We start from the raw sequence: 26157 nt of genomic DNA on the forward strand, positions 1-26157 counted from the left end.
GTCAGTAAATAGTCATTTAAAAGACGATCATTTAAAGGCGTACATACCTAATCACCTCTTAGAAATCAAAGGGCTGATAAGTGATGTCGATATCAAATATAACATTGAATATTTGAAAAATTATATGACCTCTAGTTCACAAATTATTTATATTAAAAGAATACACAGGAAAATAGAAAAGGATGGAAATACAGAATATGTACCTAGACGTAATGTTATAATTACATTTGAAGGCAATTGTTTGCCAAATTATGTTTAATTATGCCAAAAATTGTTAGGTAAAGTTACACAATGTTATAAATACCTCAAATTTGGACACATTTTAAGACAATGTAAAGTTACACAGGAATACTGCATACGATGTGGAGAAATTAAAACTGATACACATACATGAGATGAAAAAAAAAATGTATTGCATCACATAAAAGTGATAAGCATATATAGATCTCTAAAAACTGTCCTTTTTTCGAACTTAAAAAAAAAATAAAAAATATCATGATGGAACATAAAATTTCATTTTTGGAGGCCAAAAATTTGAACGGTTCTTCTTTTTCTGGTCTTATTAGTAATAACAGATTGGAAATATTGTCAAATTCAGATAAAGAATTTCCAAAATTAACTAACACATCTGAAGTTAATATATCTGCTTATTCCAACCTATTGAGGCCTCATTTACAGAAAACCAAAAATACTAGTCAACCAAGTTGTAGTAAATCAAGCACTGATTATAGGAAAAATAAGAAAATAAAAGTATCATCTCCAACTTCCGAATATCCTACATCTCCTCACATTTCTTTTAGATTTGGACCATCTCAACATTTACCACCCTTAAACAAGGAAAGTTTTTCAAATGTAGACAATGATAAAAATAAATTAGTAGATTCTTTAGTAATTATTTTCTCAGATTTTATTTAAAATATTAATTGTTTCCTTGAGAAGAACCGGAGTGACTGACATCATCGAGAAGATAGCCAGACTAAAATGGAGATGGGCAGGACACATAGCCAGAATGACAGATGGGCGATCGACAAAGAGGTTATTGGAATGGAGGCCAAGGGAAGACAAGAGAAGCGTCGGTAGACCACTTACATGATGGACTGACGATTTAAGGAGACTCAATAAAAACTGGATGAAAGCGGCGCAAGATGGATTGGGTTGAAAACATGAGGAAGAGGCCTATGTTCAGCAGTGGACTCTTGAGGCTGGATGATAATTAATTGTTTAGAAGAGGCAAAATCAGTTGATATCAATATGTTAGCCAAAGGTATTAACAATGTTTTAGATAATATTTATTTTACAAAATTATGACGGTATTAGATATTTTATTTCGATTCAGGGCGGCGGCAAGCCCCTTATACGTATTTCAAACTGTTTAGGTCTCATCAGAACGGTATATGCCATTGATCTAGAAGCCACTGCTCGCCAGGTAAGAAATCTTATGATTTCTCTTGTTAATCTAATTACTTTCCAAGCTAAACTCAAATTAATATAATGGAATGCTCGATCAGCTGTTGCTAACAAAAACAGCCTTCTTAATTTTTTAATAATCGAATATATTGATATAGCGTTAATAAGTAAAACCTGGTTTAAACGGGATGTTTGTAGTTATAGAGGTTATAATGTGATACGCGAAGATCGGGTTGACGGCTATTCCGGAGTTGCTATTTTAATTAAAACCGGTATTCCCTTTGAAAAGATAAAAATTAAAAAAAAATTATATTAAATAATTGCTTGCTTGTGGCATTAAAATAAACTATAACAAAAATCATTTAACTTTACTCTCTGTATAGAGGTGTCCGAAAGCTAAAACTAACACCGAAGATTGGAATAAGTTATTTTCCTAACGAAAACACCCTTGTATCATTGGAGGAGATATGAACGCACATAATTCTCAGTGGGCTCATTTAAAAATAATAAAATAGGCCAATAAATTGTGGAGAGAATTCAGAATCTAGATTATGTGGTAATGGATAATTGACAACCAACTTGCCGAACGAGACCAGGAAAAACAGATTCGATGATTGATGTCATATTTTGCTCACCTTCTCTCTTTAATAAAATTTCGTGGTCTGTAGGGACTGATACTTTGGGATCAAATCACTTCGTTATAAGTGTTGTAATCGATATCTTGGGAACTGATGCGAATATCATTCATCCCAGTAGTAAGTGGAACATTAAAAAAGACAATTGGTCATTATACTCTCAGTTTATTGATACCTTATTAACTAACAACCCTCACGTCTCCTCAGACACCCAAGAAAAATATAATTTCCTTATTGACTGTATTAATGAAGCTTTTAAACAATCTATTTGCCAATATAAATCATTTAAATGTAAACGTACTCCCCCTTCGTGGTGGGATTTGGAATGTGATCAATCCGTTGCGGAAATTTGAAACCAAGCAAGGAAAATTAATAGGAAAAAAGTTGACTTTCCACTGCCACTTACTTACTTTTACGTACTTTGTGTACCGTTGTCTTGCAAACATCGAGATCACTACTAACCTTACGAACAGAAGTGTGCGCATCTTCTTCAAAAGCAAGTAGAACATCCAATGTTGTAACATAATTTACAGAGGGACGACCTGATTTGCGTGCATTTTCAACCGTACCAGTTACTAGAAATTTCTTTTCAATCTTACTTACTGTTGACTGCTTGATGGGTAATTCTCGATATTTATCATTAAATAAATTACACACTTCCATCTGAGTTCGCGATTTGTCTCCATACCCATTCATCATGAGTATTTCAATTCTTTGCTTTACACTCAAATTCATTTCTACTTAAATTTAATTCTAAGCAATAATACAGAACATTCACCAATTAATATAATTGTACTACTTAATTGTTATTGAACGTTACTAAAAATAATTATAGTTTACCAAAAACTAGAAGTAGGCTACTTTTTTGCAATTGATAATAAATAATTTATTTTCTAAGCGCATATCTTTTAAATTATATCCATAGACCCGAGTATTATACTTTTTTGAAATCAGCTCATTTTTATCGATCTAAAGATGTCTTAAAATACAGGGTGTTACTTTTAAAAAAGAGATGATGACGCCATCACTGTAATGTGTATCACCTTGTATAATCAAATTCTATTGTAAAATGTAGAACATTAAATTTAAAAATCGACGTGTTTTAGATTTTTTTAAAAAGGCAAAGAAATATCGAATTTATTTCATACTTTAAGGACATACTATATGTAGCTGAAGTTGATTTTGCCCATACTAAAATTTTGTCCGACTCCTTAGCGGTGTTAAAATCTATTGGGAAATATGGACCAAAAAACTTACAACACTGCCCGTACATTTATAGAATTAAACATAATATTCAAACTCTTTTAACCAAAGGAATCAATGTACATTTTTTCTGGATTAAAGCACATGCAGGATTTGAACATAATGAATATGTCGACTTATTAGCCAAAGATACATTTCAACCGATACTGGTATTTTACATAAGGTAATGTTTTCTGATAGTATTATTTCTTGGAAGTCAACATTACTTCGAGAGTGGAGTTACCAGTGGAAGGAATACTCTTTTCTGAATCAAAATAGATACTCGTTAGTTCAGCCAGATATTCCCAAATTTCTTTGGTACAAGTCTTGTAGAGTTTCCAGAAGGCAAATAACTTCCATTAATAGAATACGATTCGGACACGCATATTATCCCAAATACTTATTTAAATACAGGTTTTAGATGATGCATTGTGGAGAGGAAAGTGATTAAGATCGTATATTTTTTGGTTGTTCTAAAAATACAGTCTAGTCATCCAAACTTATAAATGATTTATTAACATATAAAATAGCTTTACAAAATAACTAGGTCTTGGAATTAACCAAGATCTAGTTATCAAACTCCCGTTAAAGTAATATTCAATCACTTTAAATTTTTTTTTTTAATAAATAACCAGTACTTGAGCTTCCGATCAAATACAAGTTTATCCATCCAATGAGGACAAGGGCCACTAAAATTTTTATTCTACTTCGACTATCTAAGAGAGAAGAAGATTTTAGAGTTTAGTGTTTTCAAACCTACAAATTAACCACTTACATATCATAAGGTTCAGGTTCTGAATTAAAATAAAAAAGATGTAGAACTCTCGAGAGAGGACTTATTTCAGTCCGATGCATAAAAGGAAACACTTTTTCGTTGTTTTTGTACCAGTTTTGTAAATTTACACTACATGTGTTTTGTAAGAAAACTTATACAATTTTTTACAACATTGATCAGCTTTCATTATGGCGTTAATCTCAAATTGTAAGAACCATCAACTTTTTCAAATAGACTCTCAATTTTTCATGTAAAACTATTTGTAGCTTACCCCTGATGATGTCGATTGACGAAATATTGGAAAAATAAAAGAATATAGAGTACACTTAGCCTACTCTTTCAGCTGTTTTTCCCAAAGAAAGAAGTTTGTCCTGTATATATATATATATATATATATATATATATATATATATATATATATATATATATATATATATATATATATATATGTATATATATATATATATATATATATATGTGTATATATATATATATATTTATATATATATACATATATATATATATATATATATATATATATATATATATATATATATATATATATATATATATATATATATATATATATATATTTATATTACTAGATGAAATCAGTATCGCCTTAGAATTAATAAATTTTAAGATAAATCAAGTGGTAGCAAAGCGATCACTTTCTGGATGGATTGCACTCGTGGCATTTACCTTTAATGGTGATTCTCCACACAAACAACGACATCTTCATTTTTAAAAATGGTACGAGCGGCCACCGTACGTCATGACGGAAGAAATCAAGCGAAGAATAATCCTAGCAAACAAATACTATTTTGGATTGGGTAGACATATGAGAAGCAGAAACTTAAGCCAAAAAACAAAAATAACCATATACAAAACCCTTATACAACCAGTGTTAACATATAGGTCGGAGACATGGACCATTTCCAAGGCAGATGAAAATCTCCTGCTTATATTTGAACAAAGGATCCTGAGAAGAATATTCGATGGCATCTGTGAAAATGGTGTTTGGAGAAGGAGGTACAACTACGAGATATATCACAGATATAAACATATATTTGGTGGTAAAGACGTAGTATCCTTTATAAAAATAGGAAGACTAAGATGGGCAGGACATCTGGCAAGATCACAGCAGAACAACCCTCCTAGAAGAATTCCTATGTCAAAACCTGTGGGAAGTAGAAGTAGGGGTAGGCCAAAACTCAGATGGAGGGATGGTGTAGATGAGGATGGTGAACAAATAGGCGCAGCAAACTGGCACCAGTTGGCAATGGATAGAAATGAGTGGCGTAATAGACTTGGGAAGGTCAAGGCTCTTTTATAGGGCTGTAGCACCTATGATGATGATGACGAGCCGCCACCGTGCTTTGGAGGGCACGCAACGCCGATAGTCTCCCTAGGCTAGTGTGCATTAAGACTAGATAACTGACACAGTTATTGCCGAATAGTGCAATTGACGCCGAAACAATAAAACAGAACCTTCCCGGCAAAAAATACTATACACTATTATTGTTTTACTATGTTAATTTTTAAATTCTCTTAACCTATATTGAGTTTTGAGGATTTTAGCGTTCCATTTCTATAATTTCTTTTCCTGACCCGCTTTTCCTTATATCTCCAATCAGTTCTCCCAGTTCTGTTCGTTTCTTTATTTACCGTGTTATATATGTTTCTCTTTTCTATCGATTTAGCTATCCGTTTCCAACCGTATTTTCTGTTTTCCAGTTATTTTTTTTGTCTTATCCCATTATATACTATCTTATATTATTTACTACAGATGTATTATATTCTGAGAGAAAAAGTCTTGTGAAAACAGAAAGACTGTGTCACTACGGAAGGTCCCTACTTCAGATCAACTAGTCGAAGTGTGGGCACCTATCAATGTACAACAGTTTTTCAGCGAGCTTATTTTTTACACACTCCGGCAACGTCGTAATATATTTAAAAGTAATCCTGTCTCTAGTAATAGTATTTATAGCTTAGTTATTTATAGGCGCTGTACTCACTGTATATTTTGCTTTTTAAGTTTAACTTTTTTAAAAATTCACTAGTATAAATAGAAGAAAATTATTCTGCTCCACACAAATATTGTCATATTTATTTTAAAAATTCATTCATATTATTATTTATGCTTTACACTGAGCACGTTACGGATATATATATAGCACTTTTAAATAATTTCTTTTAAATTTTCTTGGCCAAATATATAAGATCATTTATGTTGAATAAAGTATGACTGTGATTATATTAGTTTTTTAGTGCGAAATATAGACGATCTTTACTTTTGCAACACTGCATTCTATACATTTAACAAAAAATAGATCGCAATTTAAGAAATTGTTAACAATAGACTTGGAATTTTTTAATTGAGTTTCTCATCAAAGACCGCTTATGCTCGGTTGAATTTTATGGAAACCTTTTTTTCTTTTTTGAATCGTTTCCACAGAAAATCCAATTGGTACATTCGCTTTATAGATTCGCAAAATGAAATCTTCCGTAAAATATCAATTTAAAAATAATGAAAAAGTTGAAAGTCAGATGTTTCTCATCAATATAGAAATGTCTCGCATAAGCATCGTAAATAATGTAACAAAATATTAACTATAATCAGAATAAGAAACAGTGGGAAAATGATGTTAATAAAATAGTACAGAGCTATCGAAAAAGTCGTCATAAGAGTAGGCCTTGGAATAAACCATATCTTTGGATAGTTAGTCAAATACCAGAAATTCAAAATATAACATAACTGGTTTATATTTTTTTAAATTCTTTATAATACAAATTTAGAGGAAAAGAGATTATTTAAAATGCGTTTAAGCCCTTTTTGTAACTTTCATATTATGTATAGGAGAGTTTATTGTCAGATATGCATTAAAATTTATAAGCAAGGTCATTCAAAGTAAAACCTCATTTTACTGGATCTATTATATTTTAAGTATACTCAAAAGTTCTGATACATATGGAAATATTGGAAAATCAAATTAACTTAATACTAACCACTTACGAATTCAGAATTTTAGTGACGCCTTTGATGTTTTTGGTGAACCGTTATCCTAGAGAATAAATTTACTTGAAGAACTTCTAGTATAGCTTGGATCAAATCTTAACCCTAACAAAATTGTGAATTATATTAATAGGATCATTAATAAGATTAAACCGTACGGATTTACTACAGAAAGAATAAGGCAGTTGGTAAAAATGGCAAACCTAAGATAGTATCATATCAATCAATGAAAGTTTCTGAAATCAAGTCCAAAAAGTTACGATACTGACAAAAGACAATTGAAAGTAAAATATTGTAGCAGCAATAGTCAAGCAAACACATATCTTTCTACCTTTTAAATGTGGATATGAACACTTATTTTCAGTATTAAATTTAAATTGACATAATATAAATATAAATATATATATATATGTATAAATATATATAAATATATATATATATATATATATATATATATATATATATATATATATATATATATATATATATATATATATATTTATATATACTACACTTAAAATTTCCTCAGGAGCTCTATGTGCTTGAAGTGGTTTTGAGGGTTTTATTTGGCGTTAAATTGAATAACTTTAGTTTTAGTTTAAAACCATTATTTTGACGACGTTTTGAGAAGCTTGCACAAATTAACTTTAAGCACCAGTAAGAAGCATTACTACCTGACTTGACAATGGCAACTGCGACCATGCCGAAACTTTGTCAAAATAATGGTTTTTCTAAAACCAATATTATTCAATGCGGAGTCACACCCGGAAAACCACTGAAAGCAAATATATAAATATATATTCTTTTTCTTCTTCAGGTACCATCTCCGCTTAAAATGTTAGCTATCATCATGTCAGTTCTGACCCCTGACGCTATTGTTTGAAACAGTTCAAGAGAACTGCAAGCAAGCCATTCCTTAAGGTTTCTTAAACAAACTGCATAATCAGTTGTAAGAATTGATGTATAAATATATATATAACGAGTGCGGCAAAAGTCAGTTCCCGCTATGTAGTTTCGCATAACAGGTGTTCCCTACCTGTGTTGCCTTTCGCGTATTGCTGTTCGTTGTGAGTGTCGGTGGGGTTTTGCGGTGCGTTGTTAGTAACGAGTTAAACATGCAGGCGGGTGTCAAGTACACGAAAGAAGAACGCGTTTTTTTACTAACTTCGTATCTGCGATTGTCAGCGGACTATGGGACTATTTTTTCCGAATTTCAGGAACGTTTTCCGAATCGTCCAGTATCATCACGTCGTAATGTCACTAAACTGTACCGTAAGTTTTTAACGACGGGTTCCGTTGCAGACGCGCCGCGGTTGTTGCCAAGAGGGGGCATTTGGGCCTGTAGGACCCATCGCCGGCTCTTCGGGCTTCTTCCTATCCCCGGAATTGGATCGGATATTCACCATCTTTGGTTTGTAGCTGCTAGAAAGGTTAAATACCACCGTAGAAAGGTTAAATACCACCGCTGTTATAAATAACAGTTCCAGTGACAAATATCTGTTATAGGTAACGGTTCCAAGGAACAGTTACAAAGTAACAGAGAAAAAATGGAAAACAGATAGGTAAAAATGATCTAAGTATTCCTTGACTTACGGAAGGAATAACTTAGTAAACAAGTAAATTAAATGGTATAAAAATATAATGCAAAGAAAAATGTTTCTAAGTGTTTCTTGACTTACGGAAGAAACAACTTATTAAAACAGAAATATAGATAAATGAAATATGTAAATGTGGGAGTAAAATATGGAAATATTTCTAAGTGTTTCTTGACTTACGGAAGAAACGACTTGGAGTGGAAAAATAAAATACTCAAAATATAAAACGAGAAATGTAAAAATGAAACAGATTATAGAAATATGTCTAAGTGTTTCTTGACTTACGGAAGAAACAACTTAGAACAGAAAATAAACAAGAGAATCAAATATAGTAAAATAAATGCACAAATATTTATAAGTGTTTCTTGACTTCGGAAGAAACAACTTATAATAGAAAATAAGAAAAATCAAACATAGAAAAGATGTGAAAATATTGCTAAGTGTTTCTTGACTTACGGAAAAAACAGCTTAGCAAAAAATGGAAAAATGAAATAGACGAATATATAAGTATTTTCTTAACTTACCGAAGAAAATATCTTAGATAAAATATCAGAAATAATAATGCGATATGAAAATATTTCTAAGGGTTCTTTTGACTTACCGGAAAAGACCGACTTAGACACACAATAAAATAACAAGTCAGATATCAGAGAAATACTTTGACTTTTTGACTCTTTGACTTACCGAAAAGAACTACTTAGATACAAAGTACAAAATCAAATAAATAAAATAGAAAAGGCAAGATAAATATTCCTAAGTGTTCTTAACTTACGGAAGAACAGCTTAGATACAAATACAAGAAAATAAACAATCAAATAAAATAGCAAACAATCAGTACATGAACAAATATGTAATATTTTAACCTGACAAGGTCTGGATATACAATAATGCTAAAATAAAAAGGTATACAGGAAATCAGAAATAAAACAATAACTTAGTTGGAATAATAATAGCACCGACTAGGTCTACAGTAGAAGAGGCAAGCTCGACTGACCGATGAGAGAAAATCTACCTGCTTTTATGTAAAACAAATCCTTTGTTTTACGTAGCAAAAGTGGAATTTCCCTGCATCGAGTCAATTAGAAATTTGGATTTGGCCAAACTTGGAATTCCCAAGTATTTTGACCGATATCCAAATTCCTTGATGCGTCCGGCACGGCTGTCAGCTCCCGGCTGGCACGCCTCTGGAGGACACGGTCTGGCGGCCAGTAACAGTGACGACGACTGAGAATATGGAGACCGTGGCGCTATCTTTGGTCGAAAACGCAAACCAATCGAGTCGTAGGCTATCCAAAGAATTAACTATTTCCGATAGATCGCCTCGCCGAATGCTAAAACGCATAAATTATGTTGTGTATCGACCTCGTCTTATTCACGCGTTACACGAAGATGACCCTGACCATCGCTTAGAATTTTGTGAGTGGTATCGTGGTTATGTTGCGGATGACCCACATTTTTATCGTAAAATTTTATGGACGGACGAGGCAACATTTAAAATGAATGGCATAATAAATCGGCATAATTGCGTCTATTGGGGTACAGAAAATCCGCATGTTACCCTCGCACAGGAATTAAATGTACCAGGCATTTGTGTGTGGGCTGGAATCTACGCCGGTGGGTTAGTGGGGCCATATTTCTTCGAAGACACGGTAACAGGCCAAACCTACCTCGAGATGCTCGAAGACTTACACGGTACGATGGAAGCAGATCCCGCCCTAGCTGGAATTGTTCACTTTATGCAGGACGGTGATCCACTACGCGCTGATCGTGCGTGAGTTTCTTGATGGGCACTCTGGTGACTAGATTGGCAAACGCGGGAAAATCGATTGGCCGGCACGATCCTGCGACCTCACGCCGTGCGATTTCTTTTTATGGGGTCTGCTGAAGAATATTGTGTATTCTAGGCGACCGCAAACTCTATCACAGTTGAAGACAATTATTAAGGAAGAATTTGAACACCTCCGTCAGAACAAGGCAATCCTCAACCGAACATGCAGTAGCGTTGCGAGCCGTTGTGAACGTTGTATTAGGGAAGATGGACACCAGTTCGAACATAAAGCTTAGATTTTTATATGCACCTTTGTTACCCAAATTTGTGACTTAATTAAACATTTTGCATTTTCTTTTTCCGATATTTTTATTATTATTTTTTTCCGTTTAATTTCCGACCTAATTAAACGTTTTGCATTTTCATTTTCCGATATTTTTCGATTGTGCAAATCGGGGAACTGACTTTTGCCACACTATATATAAATAATATATAAACTATATATATATATATATATATATATATATATATATATATATATATATATATATATATATATATATATATATATATATATATATATATATATATATATATATATATATATATAAAAGTGCACTCGTAAGTGAATGGAATGTTTTCGGTCAATTTGGAGATAAAAAAGACAAGAGTTGTGCTACTTTATCTATTTATTGAAGACTTTTCGTCCACTGTTCAATGAGCATCATAAGTTCATCTAAAAGAGTGTTATTAGCGATACATCTAATATGAAAAACAATTGAGTAAATGATCTTACCTTTAAAAGATCTGTAGCATTAAAATGTTATTATTGTGAAGAAACATCAAAAATTATTCTACTAAATACATCAGTAAAAACACAGAAATACAGAACGCCGGAAGATTCCCAATTTAAGTAATTTTATATTAATTTTTTTAATTTAGCTTTTGAAAACATTGATTGATTATAAAATCTATCAAAAAAATGTAATTGTCAATTTTGAAATGTTATATTAACAACGGCACGGCTAGGGTTCTTGACTGTTATGATCATATCATGCAAAATGAAGTATTTGAAAGCTTATTTATTTAATATATATATATATATATATATATATATATATATATATATATATATATATATATATATTGGATATTTTTTACGTATAATTTCTAATGATTCTTCTACTGGGACATTGGTGAATAATGGGATTACATTAAAGCTCACTAATAAGTGTTCAGGTTCCAGAATAACGTCCTTGATACGGTCGATAAAGTGGCTTGCGTTCTTGACGTAAGAATCCGCTTCCTCCGCATATGGTTGTAGCTGGTCAGGCAGAAATTTTGCCAGTGATTGTAACGGTGATCCGATAGAGCTGACTATTGGTCGTAATGGTAGCTCTGCCTTATGTACTTTAGGCAAACCGTACAGTTTTTTACATCTTGACGACTTTTCTCGTGAAATGAGCTGGAACTGTTGTTCTTTCTTGATGTTTGACGCCTGTATTTTGGCTTTCGTTGTTTTCTCCAGATACGTTGTTGGGTCTGTTGCGATTTTTTGATATGCACTATCGTTTAGAATGTTCTTTATTTTTGTGTCGTAGTCTTCAATGTTCATTATGACAGTAGCGTTGCCCTTGTCAGCTGGAAGAACGATAATGTCTTTCTATATTCTTCAAGGCTTTCTTTTCTTCGTAATATTTGTGATACGTCTATATATATATATATATATATATATATATATATATATATATATATATATATATATATATAATATATATATATATATATATATATATATAATATATATATATATATATATATATATATATATATATATATATATATATATATATATATATATATATATATATATATATTTACATCCTGCTGTCCTTAAGGACTCAAACTATAGCGCAACCTTACGGCCTGTCCTATTTACAGGTGTATATAATATTTATCTCATCGTGTATATCGAAACAGGTAACAAAACATTCTTAATGCCCAAGTTTCTATTTAGATAATATGAAATTCAATATATACTTTCCCCTTCGGTTCTCCTATCATTACCACCTGGTTACGATTTCCGATTTTGTAGCCCCAGTACAATTTTTATCAGTATTGTGGTATTGCGACCTAATATACACGACCATATAGACTCATACAATGTTGGTAATTCGCTGACTGCGTATTTCATTATATAATACCTGCATGTTATTATGACTGCGTATAATTAACTTCTGTCATTGTTCATTTTCTGTTTAAGTCAACGAAGTTATTTCTCATTTCGCGATTGTTTAAGTAGTGGATACCTCAAAACATATGTATGATCTTAAAAACGGCAAAATTATAATACTTAAGTAATAAATATTTTAAATAGTCACTTATAAATGACAAAATATTGTTATGATTTCTAAAAATTTGATCCTGATATTTATTGAAAGAAATATAATACTTTTGGTTAATTAAGTTATTACAATACTACAATAAACTAGCCTTCCTATGTTTTGTTGATTTAGAAAAGTCCTTTGACAGTCTGAGACTATCGGATGCGATACACATCTGTACAATAGATAATATTACTGGATATCATAAAAATAATAGAGAACCTACATGTAAGAAACAGAACCGTAGAAAAAGTTCAAATTGAAAATATAAAAAATATCTATAAATACTACAACTGGAATCGGACATGGAAGTCCAGTTGTAATATTAACAACTATTAAAAATAAAAAAAAAACATATCAAACGGCAAATAAGGAATTAAAGATAATATGCGATGCTGATGAAGCGTTTTGAATTTGATGATCAGTTTAATACCAAATCCAACCGATTTAATATGAAAATTTTATCACTTATTATGAAATTATGATTATGATTAAATTATGATTAAAATGAAATTTAAATATATGGGAATAAACTTATCAAGCACCAATAATATTAAAGTAGAGTGCTACAATGACACAATACGGTGAAACAGACACTTAGAACTAGACAAACAAGCATAAATAAACAAATCTGTTATATGGCCTGTCATGAGTCATGACATATACCACAGGAACAAGATCAGATACAAGTACAGATATTTGGAGAAAAATGGACGGCGTTATGCATCACTAGACCAAGCGCCAAAAATTGATTTTGAGATATTTGACTTCAAAGTCACTCTATTAAAATTTAGCATGTTACAATAGTCGTATTTTTTGGTTTTCGAATACAATTTTTTATGTTTTCCCAATTTCAAAATAGTAACTTGCTAATGTTGTTGAAGAAAAACAAAAAAAAAAAAAAAAATAAGAAGGCTTTTGGTCGACTTACGATTTTCGCCACATTGTGTAATTGTGTTATACATCAGTACACCAAGCGACATGGAGGTCGTTTGGCCTAGTGATGCGTAACTAAAATATCACTTTTAGTGAATGCTTAGCAGGCCAAAAGCTATTTTTTCTTTCTGGGTATGACAATAAAAGTCGTTGTTTTGAATATTTTATATTACTTAAGAAATTATTCAAAAATATAAAACAAAACTTAATCTTAGTGTTAACCGTAGGTACAATTTTCTGAATATTATGAAAATAGTAAATAAACATTACTCATCTTGTATGCCAAAGTCTAAGTCTCCATCAAATTCGTCAATGTCATCTTCTACTGTATTGTTACCGAAAAGGGAGCGAAACAGAGGTTTTGCATCATTTGATATTAGGTACGTTAAAGATTTTAAGTCCTTAAGCTTAGACACAGAAAATGGCTTGCCTGTGGCCAAAGAAGAATCAAGTGGTTACTTATGGATTGCATTGCAACGGGCCGTCCTATTTGAAGTTTCTTGTGAAGATCTACTTCAACTTCACTAGTGTTAATATCAGTTTTCATAAAAATACTCAGTGGTTTATCCTTTCTTATTTCAATTTCTCTTGTTTTAAGTCAGCTTACCTTACTGTTTTCTATGTCTGAGTTACGGTTTGTAATCATAGTTTTTAACTTCTTTGTTCCAACGAATTCTTCTTTTTTCATTCTGTAAAATACTAGTGGATTATTTTTACGGGATTTCTTCATCACGTTTAGGTAATCATCAACGGTATATAAACATTGTTGAAATTTTAGGCATTTTCAATATCTCCAAAATCACTATGATTGAATAAAAAACTATTACCAGGAAAGAGATAAAGTAATGTAATTTTTTCAATGATAGGATGAGTTTCCAAAATCGTTTTCAGAATCAAAACTATTTTGATGTTGCGGTTTTGGCCGCCACATGAGTCAGTCCACAAAATTACATATTTTGCAATGATTGGATTTCTTTAAAGAAACATTTTTATCTGTAATTGATCAACACCCTCATATGCCACATTCAAAAAAGCTAAACTACCTTAGAATGTCATTAAAAGGTGATCCTCTTCATTTAATTGATACTCTTGAAATCTCTAATGCTAATTATTAAATTGCATGGTCTATATTAAATTATAAGTATGAAAACATTGAAAAAAGTATAAACAATCAGATTAAAAAAATTTTTCAACCTTCCCGTAGTTAATAAAGAAACTCATTTCTCCCTAAGACATCTCTTTAATAACACAAATAAGATTTTAAAGGTTCTTACAGCCCTAAATGAACCTGTCCAGTATTGGGACTCTATTATAGTACACTTACATTAACTACTAAACTCAACTCTAGTGCTAAACATTCTTGGGAATCAAAAACGAGCAAGTGCGAAAGGCCTAATCTCACAAAATTTTTAAGCTTTTTACAGGTGTGACTTATTTCAATCAATTGAGGAGGAAAAATCTTCCTCAATAAATCAGCTACAATATAACTGTAAAGGTAAACCATCAAGCTTCAAATCATTTGTAGTGTCTAATAATAATTCTACACAATCTTATAAACTCAAATGTACAATCTGTGATCAAGAACACAGTGTATATAACTGTAATAAATTTCTAAAATTAAATATTAATGCTAGATATAATAAAGTGAAACGCTTAAAGCTTTGTCTCACTTGTCTGAGAAATGGACATGGTGTACAAGAATGTCATGCCAGTAAATGTAGAAAATGTGCTGACATTGCTGTTGCAACTTCTGCTGGTAAATCTTATTGTTCAATATTTTTTCAAACTTGCACCTTGCTGTCAACTGCGTTAGTAAATATTCTTGATAACAAACCCAAACTTGTAGAATTCTTCTAGATAATGGCTCTCAATGCAATTTTGTAACTAATAAGTTATGCATTAAATTAAATCTTCAAACATGTAAAATACAATCCCTAATATCTGGAATTGGCGATTTTTCTTCAAGGGTAACCTCTAGGACAAATATCCCAATCCAGTCTAGATTTAACTCTTATTCAGTAAGCCTAAACTGTCTTGTTGTAGAAAATATTACTGGCCCAGTGCCTTGTGAAATCTTTAACAAAAATCAACCAAATATTACACTAAATCTAATTTTAGCTGATCCTACTTTTTGATGTTAGTGCACCATTCGATATATTGGTTGGTGCAGATACCTTTTGAAACTTATTTGTATAGAACAACATAAGTTAGGTAAAAATGCTTCATTCTTACAAAAAACTCAATTAGGTTGGATAGCTTCTGGTTCACTTAACCTAAATGACAAATTAGATGGAAAAGCTCTTTGTTATTTAAATACTATTGATTTAAATGAACAGCTGGAGAAATTCTGGCAAAACATTTTCAAAAATATACTCGTCGGCTAAATACTGGCAAATTTGAGGAAACAATACCTTTTAAATTAGATACTTAAAAACTGAGTGACTCTTTTGAAACTACAAGAAACAGATTTTACTGCGTAGAAAGAAGAATGCTAAAAAACGATTCCTTAAAATCTCGATACACCGAATTCTTATCAGAATATCTAGTATTAGGTCATATGTCTAAACAAAAATCAGCGGACGATTATAGTGGTTTTTTCCTACCGCATCATGCTGGCTTTAAACCCTCTAGCACTAGTACAAAACTTCATGTACTTAATCTTTGATGGCTCAGCAAAGTCTACTTCTGGCTTATCTGTGAATAATCTGATAATGGTAGGTCCTAATATCCAAGATGATTTATTCTCTATAGCAATTGGTTTTTAAAAACTTAATATTGTCATTTCAGCAGATATAGCCAAAATGTATCGGCAAACACTTATTAACAAGGAATAGCGCAATTTTTTAAAGATACTATGGCGATCTAATCCAAATGAACCACTATCGGTCTTTGAGCTAAACACGGTAATTTATATTCTAGCATTCAGCGCATTCTTAGCTACAAGATGTCTACGAAAAATAGCGGATGATATTAAGCATTCTAATTCAGAACTAAGCTTCATAATAGAACATAATTTCTATGTTGATGACCTTCTATCTGGTGCTGATACCCTAGAAGAAGTCTTAAAAATTATAACTTGTTTGATACAAATTTTTAAATCTTACAGCATGGATATTCGAAAATAAAACTCTAACAATTCAATGCTTATTGGTCATACTGACAAACTAAAAACTATTGAAATAAAAAACTCAGAAGCTAGTAAAAGCCTTGGACTTAATTGGAACCCTCATTTTGATATTTTGTCATACTCAGTTATTCAAACCTCATTAGTCAAGGTAACTAAAAGATCTATTCTCAGTTCCATGTTTTAACTTTTAGACCCACTAGGCTTAATATTTCCATTGTATATAAACGCTAAGATGCTTATTCAACAACTTTGACAATTACGTATCTTATGAGACGAATCTGTACCTGCATCAGTTAACAAAAAGGTCTACATTTCAAAGAAACGCAAAGAAACTTATTGAACTTAAAATACCAAGACTTGTTTTAATTAAAGATAAAGAACTCATAGAATTGATAAGATTCGCAGATGCTTCCGAGTCAGCTTATGGGTGCTGTATATATATATATCTGTTCCTCAGATTCCTTCGGTAATTCTCTGTGTCATTTGCTTTGTGCAAAAACTTGTGTGGCTCCCTTAAAAAAAGTCACTATCCCAAGATTAGAACTTTGTTCAGCTTTACTGTTGGCTGAATTAATGCATAAGGCGAAATCTTCTTTACATTTACATGTGGAGAAAATCTCATACTCTGATTCTCCTATAACACTTTCCTGAAATAATACTTCCCCTCATCTGTTAAAGGTGTTCGTAGCAAATAGAGTGGCACATATTTAATCGTTAACTTAAACTACTAATTGGAGGTACATAAATACAAATAAAAATTCCCGCTGATTTACTAACCCGTGGAATTTTCACACAGGAGCTAATAGATTCTGAAATTAGTTGAAAGGGTCCCAACTGTCTAACTAGCCCCAATTTTCAATATAATAAAACCTTTGTACCTTCTCCCTATGAAAATCTTCCAGAAGTCAAGCACAACGTTTTAATAATCACTTTATCTCCTGTAACAGAATTTTTAGAAATTCCAAGGCTCAATGACTACTATACCTTTGAAAAACTTCAAAGAATATTTGCTTATGTATTACGCTTTATTCGTCTTTTTCGTCCCAATTCTTCCAACAAGGTCTCAGTTCCCTTGACATGCCAAGAATTGAGAAATTTTTTAATGCAACTAACCCTCATTTGTCAACAAAAATCTTTTATAAGAGAAATTAAATCATTAAAAGCTAAAAAATTGGATCCCTCCAATAGAGTCTACTTTAAATCCTTTTATAGATGATTTTGATATACTAAGAGTTGGAGGACGCTTGGATAGATCTAATTTTAAGTATGATTAAAAACATCCAGCCATTCTTCCAAAAAACCATCATCTCACTAAACTCTATGCCAAATTTAAACACATTGCCCTTCTTCATGCTGGACCTCAACTCACATTATCTGCAATTGGTGAAGAATTCCGGCCTATAAATGGTCGAAATTTAATTAAAAAAATTGTCCTTAATTGTATTCGATGCTTTCTTTTTAATGCCAAAACTGTCAAATATCTGATATCAGACTTATTTATTCATCTAATATATGACCTTCTCGCCCGTTTTCAATATGTGGAACTGATTATGCAGGTCCACTTATATTACGCGATAGAAAAACTCGCATTTATAAAGTATTAAAATGTTATATTTTGCCTTTTCGTCTGTTTTAATACAAAGGCCGTACACTTAGAACTGATCAGTGACCTTACCACTGAATGCTTTATAGCCTTACTTCATTGCTTTCTGGTACGACGGGTTATTTTTTGTAGAAAACTATTCTCAGATCACGGTACCAACTTTTAGGGCGCAAAAAATGAATTACAAAATGTTCTCTGAAGTCAATTCGAACGAAATTCCAAGTAAATTTAGTCAGGAAAATATTGATTGGCGATAAAGTATTTTAACCTTCGAGGAGTTCTAAACCCTGTTAACTCAAATAGAGTAATGTTTAAAATCCCGACCAATTTCTTCCCTATCTGACGACTCCAATGACCCTAATGCTTTAACACCTGCGCACTTTTTGATAGGAGAACCACGTTTGTCTATACCAGACCACAACTGGCTTAATGTCACTGAAAATTGGCTCAACCGATATCAGTTTATCCAACAAAGACTTCAATTATTTTAGAAGAGATGGTCCTCCAAATACATTTCATAATTAAAATCCCGAAACAAATGGCAAAAAGCAGAACCCCAAGTACTGGTCCCAGATACACTTGTCTTAATCAAGGAGGATGGGCTTCCTACCATCACATGGTCTTTAAGTCGTGTGAAAACAATCTTTCCCGAACGTGATGGTGTTGTTCGTAGTGCAATGGTAAAAATAGCAACTGGACGTATTCATCAGTAGTTAAATTGTATGTATTGCCTTGCTTTTATAGACATATTAGCCTACAAGGGAGACAGCTATTTTAAATATTGGATACTTAGTTTTATCAAAAGCATGGCATCACCGAATTAATTCACGGAGCAATTAACCGATGACAGTGACAGAGACATTTTCGATGACAGCGACGATTATTAACAATTCGTCATTCATACAATAGCATAAAAATTGTACATCATAGATTTGCACATCAATTGCACATCATAAAAATTGTAATATACATTCAACAAAAGTCTTATAGTTACAAAATCCACAAGGAAAATAATTCCTGCAGCTGGCTGTATACCACGTATCACAAAAAAGAGGTTAATCTTTGTATATGGGTATATTTTATAAAAACCCTAAAAGGGCTACATTAAAAACACGAACATTTTCGGAACAACAGTTCCATCATCAGGTTAAAATACAGGTTACCATGCCTGAGCTACCAAAATATTTGGGTAAAAACCCTTTAAAATATATTGTGTTTGTGCTACTACCGAAGATAGTACATAATGTTGATAATATTATACTATATAATAATTTAATTAAAAATTAAATTATACATATATAATAATTTAATTAAAATATTAAACATCAAATAATATTATCAACATTATGTACTATCTTCGGTAACACAATATATTTTAAAGGGTTTTTACCCAAATATTTTGGTGGCTGAGGCATGGTAACCTGTATTTTAACTTGATGATGGAACTGTTGTTCCGAAAACGTTCGTGTTTTTAATGTAGCCCTTTTAGGGTTTTTATAAAATATACCCATATACAAAGATTAACCTCTTTTTTTTTTCTTTTTCTTATAGTTACATCTATCATAATACAGGGTTGTATTAAGATTCTAGCATTCTATAACATCTAAATTTGAAATGAATGAATTTATAATTTTTAGGATTACTGTTAAAATAATAGTAATCAATGATTAATCTTCCAAAGAAGTATACTTTAATATTAGTTTTTGTAAACTGTCATTCACACATCATTGGATGATTGTAGTATTAATCAAAAGGCAAAAAATAGAAAGTTTTTATACATTTTACGCTTTAAGACCAGTATTTGGAAATAAGTAATAATATTATCATTAATGATATAAAAAAACATCTTCTTGTGTAAAAGTTAGGGAAAATACTTATACATATATTATTGGGTAGATAGACTTATACATGTAACATTACATTAACATTAAAAAATAAAATTTATTGAGTCGACGTTTCGATTTCGATTTAAAATTTATTTGTGTCAGCAGAAACGAATGTATATTTAGAAGAATTTTGACGTCACTATTTTTGACTTTGATGCCGGTTATGTCGAAGATGGTTCGACATATCAAAATGCCGTTTTCAGATTTTGATTCAGGAGACAAAACTATATATGAATCCATTGATAGATCGTCCCCAATATTGCATAGGCGACAACGCACAAAGGAACATACTTTTCGGATGTAAAACGAAAGGTTTTCTTTGAAAATGATGAAAAAAACTTTTTACTATTATATATAAGTAAATTAAAATTACGAAAAATAAGTACCTACTGGAAAACTACATAGGTACAATGAGTAAAATGGGTTACAGTTTTTCATTTTTAAAATATTCCATTTTGTTTTTGTAATTTCGAATAATTTCGTATCTTTTATTTATCATTGCTACTCATTTCCACATCAAAAGCTAGATCCATCTTCAACTGGACGGGGGCCTTTTTCAAGAGCCACAACCTCTCTCTTGCTATAAAAGTAAGAATGCTGCGATGCTACGTCTAATCTGTTCTTTTTTATGGCATTGAATCGTGGACCTTGAACGAAGATATGTGCGGAAAATTGGAAGCATTTAAGATATGGCTGTATCGGAGAATACTTAAAATCCCGTGGACTGACCGAGTCACCAATGAGGAGGTCCTCAGAAGAATGAAGAAGAACCTAGAGGTGCTAACCACCATAAAATCTCGAAAGTTACAGTACCTTGGACACATTATGCGAAATGAATCCAGATATGCCCTTCTATAAGCCATTCTACTAGGAAAAATATTTGGACAACGGGGTCCAGGAATTACATGATGGATTTTTCAGACCTGTCGACAGTCCATCCAAAAATGGTTGTCTTGATGAGGTGACTGACTTATTAATCCATGTTTTTCATTTAGTATGACCGGCGTTAATCCAAGTCTCATCTAAATAATATATTTTACGATTGCCATTCCTATAATTTTTTATCTGCCTTAAAAATTCTCTTCTCCAGATTACAAGGTCATCTCTGTCTGTAAGCATACTGTTCTTGCCACGTTTTTCAAATTTGAATTGAAGTTTTTTCAAAAGCTTGTAAAAAGTAGTACGTTTGAAATCAAGTAGATTGGGTCGTCGTTGACCTGTTGTAGAACTTTAATAACTTTAAACACAGAACTATCCGATACTCCAACTTTATCGGCTACTCTTTTCTCAACAGCGGACAATATTAACGCCAGATTTTCTTGTAACTCGTGTTTATACACGTTTACAATTATTTCTTTAACGTTTACGCTTAAATGGCCTTTTTTCAATCTCTTTTTGGGGGGAGTTAAAGGTTTGTTGACGAGTTCATCGGCAGAATTCGTGTCTGACATATTAATTTGTTTTAGTGACTGTGTATACAAACCTGCAAAATATTATTTACAGGCTAATATTCTAATAAAATAATAGATAATAGATAGATAATAGATAATTGAACAGATATATTAAAAAGGTCAATACTCAAAATCTTTATTTTCAAGGTGTTACAGAAGCGACCGATTTCGAGGCTTACAATATTTGCCTCATCCTCAGGCAAAGCAAAAAGTTTGTTTTGTTAAAAAACAATAATATAGATATCGGCAATAGAAATTTTGCCGCTTACATCCAGGGTACTGTCTGTCTTCATCTTTTCCTTTATGACTCTATCTATTGTAGTGAGATGATATGTTATATCATTATATATGTTGTTGTTGTCAAAGTTTTTTTATTATTAAAAAGGTAGGATTATCTTCTGGTTTGTAATAAAATTAAAAGTAGTTAAAGACAAATACACATAGAGTATAAGCTGCCACATCCGGACTTTATATAGTTTAAAAACTTATGGAAGATGAAAAATCACATATTATACAGTATGATGTCCTTTTTTTGTTGTTTTTGTCACAGGTTCTTACAAGGTAAAGACCTAAAGCTCTTTACTTAGTAAGACCTTTTATTTACATACGTATATAATGATCAACATATCACCTCACTACAATGATAATGTCATAAGGAAAAGATGAAGACAGACAATACCCTGGATGTAAGCGGAAAACTTCTTATTGGCGATATCTTTATTATTGGTTTTTAACAAAACAATCTCTTTGCTGGGCCTGAGGATGAGGCAAATATTGAAAACCTTGAAACCGATCGCTTCTGTAAAACTTTGAAAGTAAATATTAGATTGTGAGTATTGACCTTTTTAATATATATTTTCAATTATGGACTGACACTTGCAACCCTTTTATAATCATAACAATTATTATAATAAAGTCAAAATAATATTAAATTTACTTACTTCAGTTGAGAGAAAACAGCAAACACCTTAAAAATGTTCACAGTTCTAAGTTTATTTAAATAACACTATAATTATAAACCGACACTATAATTATACCAACACACACACATATAAGTAAAAATTATATTTATATACTTAATTAAATTCAACAGACATAAATGTGATTCGTAAGGATTATTGAATCCATATCTGTTAAAACTGCAAATTATGCATCTTTGTTTAGAGGTGTAGATTGTCGTTACTTGTGAATTTCTACTTGTTACTTTTGATACGCTTTTGTATATAATCAGTTACAGTATAAGTGATTTTGTAACAAGGAGATACCTCTTCAGCATCTCTAGATTTTGGGAATGAATATATCACGCGTCCGTAGTGTTGATATTCTACTTTTCTGTTAGGCGAATAATATAAATATCTAAATTAATAGAGGTGGCAACAAAAACATCAAAAGTATTTCTCCAATTTGAGTTTTCAAAATATTTGTTTATCATTTGGTGGATATTAAAATTTGCTTAGCTATACTACTTATCTGTATAATATGTACATATTTAGTATTTTAGAGGTACCTACTATTATAAAATATAGTATACCTAAAATATAATTTAGGATAATTGCTGTGTTGAATACTAATTTTACTTAATTTTCCTAAACATATTATAAATATATGCATGGAATTGAACAGAAATAAGTGAGTTCAAGGTCTTCTTAATCTTCGAATGAGACGCTAATATGCAGTACAGCTAATCCATACTTAAATTTTGTTGCGTACTACGGTGAGTGTATTTTAGTAATTATAATCTTTATTGAATTTTATTAAATACGCGCGACCATTTATGTAATTTTTTGTAATTTTATTGTTCAAACCAAATTTACCTACCTATCTACTCTATTAAGAGTAGGCCAGAACGGTCAATACATAACAGTAATAGGTGAGGGACGTAAGTCGTCACAGACTCTTCGTCTAAGGACTAGCAACCCCAGTTGAGACGTATGTTACCATGTGACCAGTTCACTTTATAACTTATAAAAGTTATACTTACATTATTACTTATACTTATAACATCCTAGTTTAGTAACATCAAAGATGTAACTTAAAGTTTGTTTTACTAGATTTAAAGGGTTTTTACCAATATATTTAGTGACTTCAAACATGTAAATCCAGAGAGCACTGATTATGGAATAGTTATTCCGAAAACGTTCTGTGATATAGCCCGATAGGGTTTTTATAGTAATATACCTTATAAAGGAATTTTTTTAAATAATTTTTTTTGATTTATATTATACAGCCAACAACAGGAATTCAGTTTCCTGGTGGATGTTATAATAAAGCTTTGCACTAGTTTACAGTACCGCCTACTGTACCACTTTTTTTTTATACATTTTAACGACACTTATACAACGTAATAAATAAAGGTAAATAAAAACAATATATCAAAAGAAAATTTCTCTTGAAAGTATTTACTATATAAAATGTCTAGTTTCAGGATTTATTGTTGCTCTATTTATTCGCATTAAACGTCTAAGTAAAAGGTATTACCTGCTTCCCATGATTGGTTTTGACATAAAATACGGTGCGTAGGAGCTTTAATGCCGATGATCAGTTCACGAGTTCACGCTTCATAGGTGACTTGATTGATATTTTGTAAGAGGGGCTTCAATCCAGTGCACAAATGATGCAGGAAACAGACATGATACTTGTCCCTTAATGCTTTTTGCGGAAGAGCAAACGCGTACATATAATTGTGTTAACATGCAAAACAATTAGAGCTTTTTCAACAGGGTCATTGAGGTAAGAATATGCAAATCACTGGCTTAAACCTCTTCAACGGTCGTAGTATAGTGTATTTGGACGCTTATTTGTTTTAGACAATATAGGATTAGTGGCGTTATGTTTTACACTAAAATCAGTTTGTTTTTGTCAATCAGGTTTATATAAATATCAGTCAGTAACTTTTGAAATATTCAATAATATAATAGTTCGGGCAATATTATCAGCCACGCTGGGAAAATATTCTAATCGGATTTTTTATGCATAATATTAATTTAAAGAATCGTCTTATAACAAATTTGCATGTCGCCGTGAAGAAATGATGGTCAATAATCATTAATTTCAAAAAATTTAATATTTGAATAGAAAGACGTACTGATTATGGTGAATCAAATACTTAACTAAAAGAGCTGAAGGAAATCCTGCGGCTAATAGAAATATTTTGAGAAGAACAGAAGAACAGAATATATTTATATGCTCTAACATAGGCTAGGGTAGCGCCTTATACTTACTGCAATTGATATTAGTAAGTAAGCACAATTTAACTTTCACAAATCAACCTCTGACGATATTTCAAAATTCACATCTACTATGATGCAGAATAGTAAATGCGACACTCTTCGTTTCCTTAGTGAATCGATAAATCACTCGATCGATACAAAATATTAATACATATCGCACTTTGATAATTTGAGTTCGAGGATATCGTAACTGATGTTAAACGCATACGTGCGCCTATTTGATAACTTTAATATAGGTACTCGATTCTTTCGATAATAATTTTCCATGTGATTTTAGAAGATTTTAGAAGAAGAGGATTATTTGTCATGGATCACGGATCATGCGCGTAGCAGACATTGTTCCTGTCGTCAATTCTTTCGCCTTGGTGTCTCCTTCGTATCGCCTTCGTGTCGCCGTCTCCTTCGTATCGCTTTGACTGTGTCCATAGAGTACGATACGCGCGCCTATAGGGTATATGGCAATTATAATATTCAATTCTAAACTTCGATTTGACCAACTACTTCGAGAATTTCAATACGACTAGAGATTTTCGATATTAACTCGCAACGGATTTTAGGACAAAGGGATGATATATCCCATAGGCGTGCTCTATCATTATTTAGTAACTTATTTATTTTGATAAACATTTGGCACTAGACTATATGTAGGCAATATGCATTATCAGCTAAGGCTTGCGCACAAAAAGTGATATGCGATTAAAAGCAATAAAAACAATTGTTGAGGAAGAATCAATCATAAAGCTATAGGTTTTTTCGAGTTTTGACTATTTAAGAAACAAAAGATAAGTAGTATAAGAAAATTGAAGGGTGCTATCAAAAATACGCGGAAATTCGATCATTCAGCTACTAGATTTTAAGGTTATGAGCCAATAAAGTGGAAAAATATTAGAAAAACACAATTTTTTCGCAATTTGAGAATTTGTAAGTTAAAAATGATTATTTTAACAATGATGTAGGTATTGATTTTGAGGTAAGGTAAAAAAAGATGCGAAAAGGTTAAATAAACGTGGAAATGAAATTATGAAATTATGAAATTTTTTGGGGGACTTTATAGAGACTTTTACAATAGATTTTGATAATTTGGGAGACAAAATGTTAAAAA

General features: G+C 31.6%; 1 protein-coding gene across 2 annotated transcripts in view; it reads left to right on the forward strand.

Moving 5' to 3' along the window:
- Positions 1 to 26157, forward strand: part of LOC140451851 (putative receptor-type tyrosine-protein phosphatase mosPTP-1) — an 850513-nt gene that overhangs the window by 93729 nt on the left and 730627 nt on the right. The gene's annotated exons all lie outside the window — the stretch shown is intronic.

This window comes from Diabrotica undecimpunctata, chromosome 10 (assembly GCF_040954645.1).
Source record: "Diabrotica undecimpunctata isolate CICGRU chromosome 10, icDiaUnde3, whole genome shotgun sequence".
Lineage (NCBI taxonomy): Eukaryota > Metazoa > Arthropoda > Insecta > Coleoptera > Chrysomelidae > Diabrotica > Diabrotica undecimpunctata.